Source organism: Formica exsecta, unplaced genomic scaffold (assembly GCF_003651465.1).
Source record: "Formica exsecta isolate Colony F162 unplaced genomic scaffold, ASM365146v1 scaffold46, whole genome shotgun sequence".
Taxonomy (NCBI): domain Eukaryota; kingdom Metazoa; phylum Arthropoda; class Insecta; order Hymenoptera; family Formicidae; genus Formica; species Formica exsecta.
Window position 1 is genome coordinate 1 of NW_021851835.1, and position 9,079 is coordinate 9,079.

Sequence of the window (9,079 nt, forward strand, 5' to 3'; positions counted from 1 at the left end):
TTCTCGAGAATCTCGAGAAAGCGTCAGCTATAGCTGACTGAGCGATTGAAAGAAAGAAAGAGATAGCAGATTGTATGTCTGCGATGGTCTACTGCCCGAAGCTAGCCGAGCGCCGAGCGCACACGTACACGGCTTTTTCTTTGTGTGCGTTATCCCCTCCTATGCTACGGCAACGGGCAGAGTCTCAAACCTGGCATTTCTGGTTGGGCTCTGTGGGAGCTTTTTGTCCAATGCGCCTTGTAAGTGGTGTTTTTTTTATACTTGAAGTTTGGAGAAATTTGGAGAAGTTTTGATGTGGGTTGTAAGACGTGGGGAGGGACACTTTGTCGAGCGGTGCCGTTGGAGCGGGGCGTTGGCGCGGGTGCACTGGTGGCGGGAGCCCGGGTTCGGGACCGCCTGCGCTGTTGACATTTTTTTACTTTTTTTAAATTATTTGATATGTACTGTAAGATACTGGCAGTCTCATAGTCAGAGAAATTACTAGTGGCGCTCGCGCATGCGCTTTATCGATAAATACAAGCGCTATATTCAAATGATGATAGCAACGCGTTTCCTTAGATACATAAACTATTTATTTAACAAAAGAGAATTGTCATAGCAATAGGTGTGTTTGTGAGATCGGAGGGATGCCTGAGCGTCTTTTACCGTAAACCGTGAATCAGATCGGACGTGTCTCGTTGATCTCGTGTGATATGCTTAATTGATTAATCACATTTGTATTCTGAGTTTGTAATTAGTTCTGAGTTCGAGTTTATGAGTTGACCAATAAAAACGTGTTTCGATAAGTGCTCAAATTATTGCTTTATTCGATTTCTCACGTTCACTATAATATTTATATATACAGTTCAATAATTCATGGTTCAACTGTTAAACTATTATCCTTTTGAAAAAGCCATTCTCCTGACAAATTACAAATTGACTCGCTGTCTTACAGCAATTTTTTCAGAAGCGGGATCGTGCGCTCTTCCCCTTGATCTTATGGTCGATTATTAAGTCGTACTAATACAGTGATAATCGATACATGAATAATATCAGTGAACTGTACAAGTATTTGCATTATCTTCAGTGAATGTGATCAGTGATTCACAATAAAGAACGGCAGAGTTATTAAACTCTATCGTAACGCTTGTGATTCCATTCAATAAATTACGTGTTGAATTCACGTTCAATTGTCTTCAAGTCTTCTTGGATCTTGCATGAAAGACACGTTGTTTATTCCGTTGCCATGGATCGTCTTTCGTTCGAGAAGTTATCTTTTAAGGAACTCCAGGCAATGGCAAAGAAATATGGTCTCAAGTCATCTCCTTCACGCGATGGATGCATTGATATATTGACGGCTTATTTTGAGAAGAACAATTATGTGAATGAAACATCAAACCCTCCCATAGCATCGGATCGACGGAAGACTGTCTATTTTGAATCAATTGATGATCCTTTTCATCCTGCTTCACTCGTCGGAGAAGAAGCTGCTTCAGCTTTACCAGCTGTTCAAAACCCTGAAGAAGCTCTTACAGCACATACAGTTTCCCATTCTCCTTCAATGAGTAATACTGCAGGAGCGATGCCGGAAGAATTTCTTCCAAAGATTGGTGCTCTTCTTGCGAAACATCAACAGCAAATGATGCAACAAATGATGGAATTTTTATCATCCTATGCCTCATTTTCGGGTAATGCCGGATCACAAGGTCAGTCTGTTCCTAATTTTATACCTCAACCTGAAACACGATATCAAAATGCAGGTGCTTCAAACCATTTTAATGGTTCGTCGACATCAACTAATGCGAGTGCATCAAACCATTTTACTGGTTCATCGACTTCAACTAAGATTTCTGTAAATACAGTCAATCTTTGAGCTTCACAATTACCTGAATTTAGTGGTAAAGATGATGATAATGTAGAAATTTGGATTCAAAAGGTTGAACGAGTGTCTCGAATTCATGGTGCATCTCACGATATTATGTTGTTAGCTGGTACTAGTAAATTGGTAAAATCAGCTCGAAAATGGTTTGAGCTTGGCACAGGAACAATTAATGACACTTGGCCAAGTTTCAAGGAAGCTTTACTGAAACATTTTAAACGAAAGATTCCTTATGAAATTATTATGAATAAAGTCGAATCACGAAAATGGAATTATCTTAATGAATCTTTTCAAGATTATGCATTGGAAAAACTCTCTTTAATGCAAAGACTAAGATTACCTGATGATGACGCAATTCACTTTTTGATAGGTGGAATTACTAATGATTCTATTCGTAGTGCTGCCTCTGTCATTCGTGCTGATTCCTTGGATGCCTTCCTCAATGAGATGCATAGGGTTTCCCTCTCTTTTGGAAATGTGAAGAAAGAGTACCCATCTCACTTTAAATCACACAAAGGACGAGACAATGCTACATCATCTCCGAAAACCGATTCTTTGTCATCTTTTCAAAAGGATTTTAAGGAAAATAATTATTGTGTGTATTGCCGTACGCGTGGTCACATTAAGGACAACTGCTTCAGATTGAAGAGAAAAGAGCAACTTCAATCTACGGCTTCAAAGATACCAACACAAGTAGCTGCCATTGATCCTGCAACACCGACAGAAACTATTACGAGTCCAGAGAGATCACCTCCGATAGCTGCTATCAACGATATGATTACCAGACGACTGGATACAGAAGATTCTTCTCTTAAGGTCGTTTCATTAAATAATATTCCGTGCACATTGAAAGCTCTATTAGACACAGGTAGTCTTGTTTCTTTCATATCACCAACTGTGTACAGAAAATATTTTGATGACTTGAATATTGTTCTTAAAAAGCCATTAATTTCTTATCACTCTGTTTCTGGAAATTTAATTCCTATTCTTGGATCAATTAATACTCAAATTTGCTTAGAATCCCTTCCGAATTTTACTGGCAAGGTTAATTTTCTTGTGTTTCAGGATGATTCTTTCTTTGTAGATATTATAATAGGACGAGATTTTATAGCTGAAAATAATATAACTTTATATTTTCATCCGTCAAATAAAAAAGCAGATGATAGATTAAAGTTATTTAATGAAGTAGCATCTGCTGAAATATTAGAAGATCTTTCAATAAATGAAAATTCCATTTATTCCGATATTAAAACAGATTTTGGAAATGAGATTGATCAGAAAGTAATAGCGATTATTAATGAAGTAGAGAATATGGAAGTTGAATTAGCAGATAATGATCATCATGTGAAAGTAGCATTAAAAGATAATTCAATCTATGCTTATGCGCCGCGACGTTTTGCATGGGCAGAACGAATTCAAATCCGGGAAATAACTGACGATTTGCTAACACGTGGAATTATTAAACCAAGTGTTTCTCCGTACTGTGCTCGGGTAGTACCAGTTCGTAAGAAAAATGGAACTATTACCCTTTTGAAAAAGCCATTCTCCTGACAAACTACAAATTGACTCGCTGTCTTACAGTACATGTGGTGTGCATTGTTTGCTGCATGGAAATAGATATTTAGCATGTGTTAGATGGGCATAAATCTTCTTATATGTTTGCCTATATAAAATTGCTGTGAAATGGATGAGGTGTTTTTGCAGAGAGGTGTTCATGCTTTTGTTTTTAGGGATTTTTATACATTTTCTAAAATTTTCTTGAATGTCATTTATTAATTTTTTTTATTCACTGATGTCATATTTATTTTTTTTTTTTTTATTCACTGATATATTTATTTATTTCTTTATTCACTGATGTCATTTATCATGTTTTTATTTTACTAGACGACTTTATTATGTTATAGTTTGTCCGATTGCGATAATTTAATTATACTTTTAACTTGCGCTGAAGATAGCACAAAGACTGGCCGAAACGTCCGCTCATTGTATTTTTATTTTTATATCTATTTATAATTTTAATGCTAATTAACATTAATTTTTTTGCGCCCGATAACCTGCGCCTGGCTCTCATTGCCTGTCTCTTTGTTCGTCTTTTATCTTGTGGAGCTTTTATTACTTGTAATTTAATAATATTAGTTATTTATTATTATTATGTAGGACGTACCGAGGGGTTAATGAGATTTCAATAAGTCAGGGAGGAAGGCGTGAAGGAATTTGCTAGAAATGGTTGTTTATTAACAAACGATATTTGTATCACAACTGTAACACTTTAATGATTGGATCTCGCGTATCAAATACTTAATGGGCGCTCACGCCAATAGCGAAGAAGAACGCACGGAGAAATAAGTAAACGGTCTTATCTGTATGAGAGCCGGAACACGAGTCGCGACTCAACTCGCTCTTCTGTATCTCGAACCCTTAACAACCCATGGTTGCCTCACAACACAAACAAATATAGGTTTCCAAGTGATTAGCAAATGAAGGCGCTGTTGTCGAGTTGGCAAGCAACGAGACAACGGCTGCGAATGGGTTATAAGCCCTATAGCGTCTTACATATGCAGGATTTGGTAGACAAACTGACAGCACTCGGCAAGGAAATAAAGGATCATATTTTCGTAGTCATGCTGTTGAGTAGTCTGCCAGAAACATACAGTACGCTAATTACCGCATTGGAAAGCAAACCAGAGATAGAGTTGACGCTGAATTTAGTCAAAAACAAATTAATTGACGAATACAAAAGAAGAAGAGGTGTTCCGGACACAGAGAATTCAAGTAAGGCATTGAGGGCGTCGCAGAAAAAGGGTACAGATGCAGATAAGGGCAAACAATGCTTTTTTGTCATAAATTAGGCCATTTCAAGCACGATTGCTTCAAGTATAAGAAATGGAAGAGCAATAAAAACAAGACAGAAAAGACAAATGCAGCTAAAGGCGAAAATGAGCGAACAGGTTCCGTTTGCTTCAATGTACACGAAGCAGAGAGTCACCAGGATACATGGTATGTTGATTTAGGCGCCACAAGCCACATGATCTATAATCAGAGGTTCTTTGACGTTTTGGAGCAAAAGAATATGCGGGATGTAACTCTTGCAAATTGTCAAGGCGCAAAAGTTTTAGGGATTGGCTCTGGACAACTAAAGTGGCTCAATGAAAATAATAAAGAGGTTAAAGTCAAAATAAAAGACTTCCAATCGTACGGTGTCCAATCGTGCAGTGTCCAATCGTGCAGTGTGCGTGTCCAATCGTGCGGTGTCCAATCGTACAGTGTCCAATTGTGCGGTGTCCAATCGTGCAGTGTCCAATCGTGCAGTGTGCGTGTCCAATCGTGCGGTGTCCAATAATTCTATGTCCAAGTGTGCAGTGTCCGATCGTTCCGTGACCAATACTGCGTGTCCAATCGAGCGGTGTCCAATCGTTCCGTGTCCAAACGGGATACACCCAGTTTGTTTTTACGAAAGACCATAGAATATTTAGGATATATTGTTTCGGCTTCTGGTATAACATTGAGCTCACGACATACAAATGCCATTAAAAACGTTCCATATCCTGAAAAAACAGTTGAGTTACAACGTTTCCTTGGTCTAACAAATTATTTTCGCAAGTTCATTGAAAATTATGCTTATATTGCAAAACCTCTACATAATCTATTACGAAAGTCAAATGATTTTATTTTCAATGACGAATGTCGACAAGCGTTTGATAATTTAAAGTTAGCATTAACCTCATATCCTGTTCTTCGTATTTATGATCCAAACGCAGAAACGCAACTTCACACTGATGCAAGTTCAATAGCTTTAGCTGCTATTTTATTACAAAAACAGGATGCGAACAAATGGGCTCCAATTGCATATTATAGTCAGTCGACTAATGATGCTGAATCTCGTTATCACAGTTTCGAACTAGAAATGTTAGCCGTGGTAAAAGCAATTGAAAGATTTCACATTTATTTATATGGTTTACATTTCACTGTAGTTACCGACTGTCACGCATTAGTATATGCAGTCACTAAAGCACATTTAAATCCGCGAATATCACGTTGGACTCTAAGATTGCAATCTTACACATTTTCAGTGATACATCGACCGGGAATTAAAATGTCTCATGTTGATGCGTTAAGTCGTGTTGTTGCACTGATTGACGCATTGCCTCTTGAGATGGAATTAGAATTTCGCCAACTGAAAGACCCTTTAATTAAAAGCATTGCTTTAGAATTAGAAGAAAACGATCATGATAAATTTATAATGATGAATGGATTAGTTTTTGGAAAGGGCCAGACAAACCTCGGTTTTATGTTCCAGAATCAATGGTTTCAAATGTGATACGTATTTATCACGATGAAATGGCGCATTGTGGTATGGAGAAAACCTTACAAGGAATTTCATGTAACTATTGGTTTCCTTCGTTACGTAAGCGTGTACGATCTCATATTGACAATTGTATAATATGTTTATTGGCTAATTCAGCATCAAACTCATGTGAAGGTGAAATGCAAATAACGGAAAATCCTGCATTCCCCTTTCAAATTATTCATATGGATCATTTTGGTCCTATTGTTGAATCCGAACATGGATTTAAACATATTTTTGTCGTGGTAGAGGCATTTACAAGATTTACCTGGTTGTATCCTGTAAAAACCACAAATGCTAAAGAAATTATAAGACATTTAATGTCCTTATTTCAAATATTTGGGAATCCACAGATAATAGTATCTGATAGGGGATCTGCATTTACTTCACAAGAGTTCGAGAATTTTTTAAAGAAAAATAATATTAACCATAGGTTAGTTGCTGTAGCTGCTCCGTGGGCAAATGGAATGGTTGAAAGGGTGAATAGATTTTTAAAATCATCCTTACAAAAGTTAATCGATGAATCTCAAGGTTGGCATGATTGTCTTGGAACAGTTCAGTATGTTATTAATAATACATTCCATTCCTCTTTGAAAGCATCTCCGTCTAAGTTGCTCCTTGGATACGAGCAAAGAAATCATGCAGATTCCAGTTTAGTTAATTGTTTAAAGAAAATATCTAAAACAGATTTAAATTTTGATAATGTTAGACAAACGAGTCGTTCAATTGCATTGGAAACTGTAGATAAAATTAAAAACTATAATAAAATATATTATGATAAACATCATTCAAGACCAACTCGTTACAAAATAGGTGATTATGTTCTTATTAGAGATACACTATTGAAATCTGGAGAAAACAGAAAATTTAAACCAGCATTACTCAAACAATTTTGGAAAATGTATAAGGTTCTTTAAAGGTGAAAGTATTAACATTTCTCTGTAAGGGTGTTTCATTTGTTTCACGGTAATTTTATGTAGGCGGGTGTATAGGAGGATTTGTGTCTGTCTAATGAATGCCGGGTGTTTGTTTCTGTGTAGTGGGTAGTGCGTGTTACATGTACATATAAAAAAAAAGAGGAAGGGGATGTTGACGGCGTGGGTGGTTTCGAACCTCGGTTCTCGTTGCGCCAACGGCGCTGTTCGATTGGGTGTCTTTCTTTGTGTCTTACAACCTACATTGGGGTTTCTCCAAATTTCTCCAAATTTTAGGTATGGAGAAGTGCTGCTTGCAGGGCGCATTGGACGAAGGGCTCTTGCGGGACTTGGCTGTGTTCAATGGGGATTCACCACAGGGGGGGGGGGAGATCGGAATCGGTGAGGAGTCAGCTATGACCTCTCCTTGTTAGAGTCGTGGAAAAACGAATACTCGAGCCCGGAGCTGACTACTAGCTAAGTAGTGAGTCGGTTGAAAAACGAAAACGAAGTGAATTTTCGAGCGAAGATTTCGCGTATCCTCGAATCTTAGCGTCTCCCACGTATCCTCTCCATTAGGCAATCAAAATTCTTTTTTAACAAATCAAATCTTTACTAATTACCCCTCTCATGAGTAGGAGGTGCTACCCTTCCAGAAGAAGGTCCAGAAATTGCGCCTATTGGTGTAGGTTTTTGTCTTTAGAAGTTAAGTCCAGCTTATTGGAGAGTCCGTTATGATCGGCTAAGTTGACATTTTTATTATTCCCGCTGAAATTTATCTCAAACAGATAACACAAGAGGGTGGTCTGGCAGGCGAGCACGCGGTGTCAAGTATCGCGAAATTGAAGTATGTTGCTGTTCATGACCTACTGATGAAATGTTCTCATGGGCGCAACTCGAAATAATGAGCCAGTTTCGAGCTAGAGAGCGCTGAAGTCGTCAACATACGTAGTACGTTAAGGATTTGTGTAAATGATATTTTAAGCGCGTGAATGCGTGTGTATATATCTGTGTGTGTTTATATGCGTGTACATTTAGATTGCTTAGTCCTGTTCTCGAGTGCCGAAAGGTCAAAGTTCAGCATCTTTCTTGCTACAAGCAGACACTTCGTTCATTTGGGAATATTATTATTTCTCATATTTCACTCTAGTGATATATAAGTTATCTATCTATTTTATCTATTATTAGCGTTAACCAGGATCAACGACGAGAACGTTTTGAGAATATGATCCCTTTGGGGTGCTTGATTATAAGATGAGTCCCCTTGCCTCTCACCATACCATCGGTATATATTATACTATTCCTGTTAGTTAACGATTTCGGGTAGGTTATTCAAATCCGGCGGTAATGGCCTTTCAGCAGCATCAAATCAAGTGTATAACAGTGATATTCTTGGGTATTTGACCTGTTGTTGATGTCTTGCAAATCCAAGGTACCACAAGATACTAGCGATATGAGCACACGTACCTAAAGTTTTCGCTCTTGTTCTGCACGTACAATAATAACCCATAATCGGATTTTCTTCTTCATCGTCATTGTCATTTCCTGTAACATAAGCGATCCATTGTTGGTGAATAATGTTATTTCTGAAACGAGAATATAATCGAAATCTTATAAAACCTGGCTCGACCGCATGCACGTCTACCTGAAAAACGTTTTCCTCTCTAAGCAATGTATCTTGAATATATAAGGGAGCCAATAATAGTTGATATATCCCCAATGTTAGATATTGTAAATATTCAAAAGTAAGCTCAGGAAAATCTATAAGTTGATTGTGGTCAAGACGAATCCATTCAGCTCTTCTCCGACGCTGTAGATTTTCTGCTTCTATCCGTGCCTGGACTATATTTATCTCCTGTGTTCTCGCTAGTAATGTTAAAACCAACTCTGCATCAGCACCCTCCATCTGTATAGGCTCACGATATCGATCAAGAGACACGGTAGTGTCTCGCGCCAAGTCCC

General features: G+C 37.9%; 1 long non-coding RNA gene across 2 annotated transcripts; it reads right to left on the bottom strand.

Annotated features, from left to right (window-relative positions):
* Positions 1-5,297: 5,297 nt before the first annotated feature.
* LOC115241013 lies at positions 5,298-6,944 on the bottom strand. 2 transcript variants are annotated; one of them, XR_003884846.1, is made up of 5 exons: positions 6,632-6,944; positions 6,138-6,482; positions 5,834-6,042; positions 5,579-5,756; positions 5,298-5,403 (listed from the first exon to the last, which is right to left on the bottom strand). It is a non-coding gene; the product is annotated as an uncharacterized LOC115241013 (long non-coding RNA). The 2 variants fall into 2 exon arrangements; XR_003884845.1 differs by having other exon boundaries at positions 6,711-6,942.
* Positions 6,945-9,079: the final 2,135 nt, after the last annotated feature.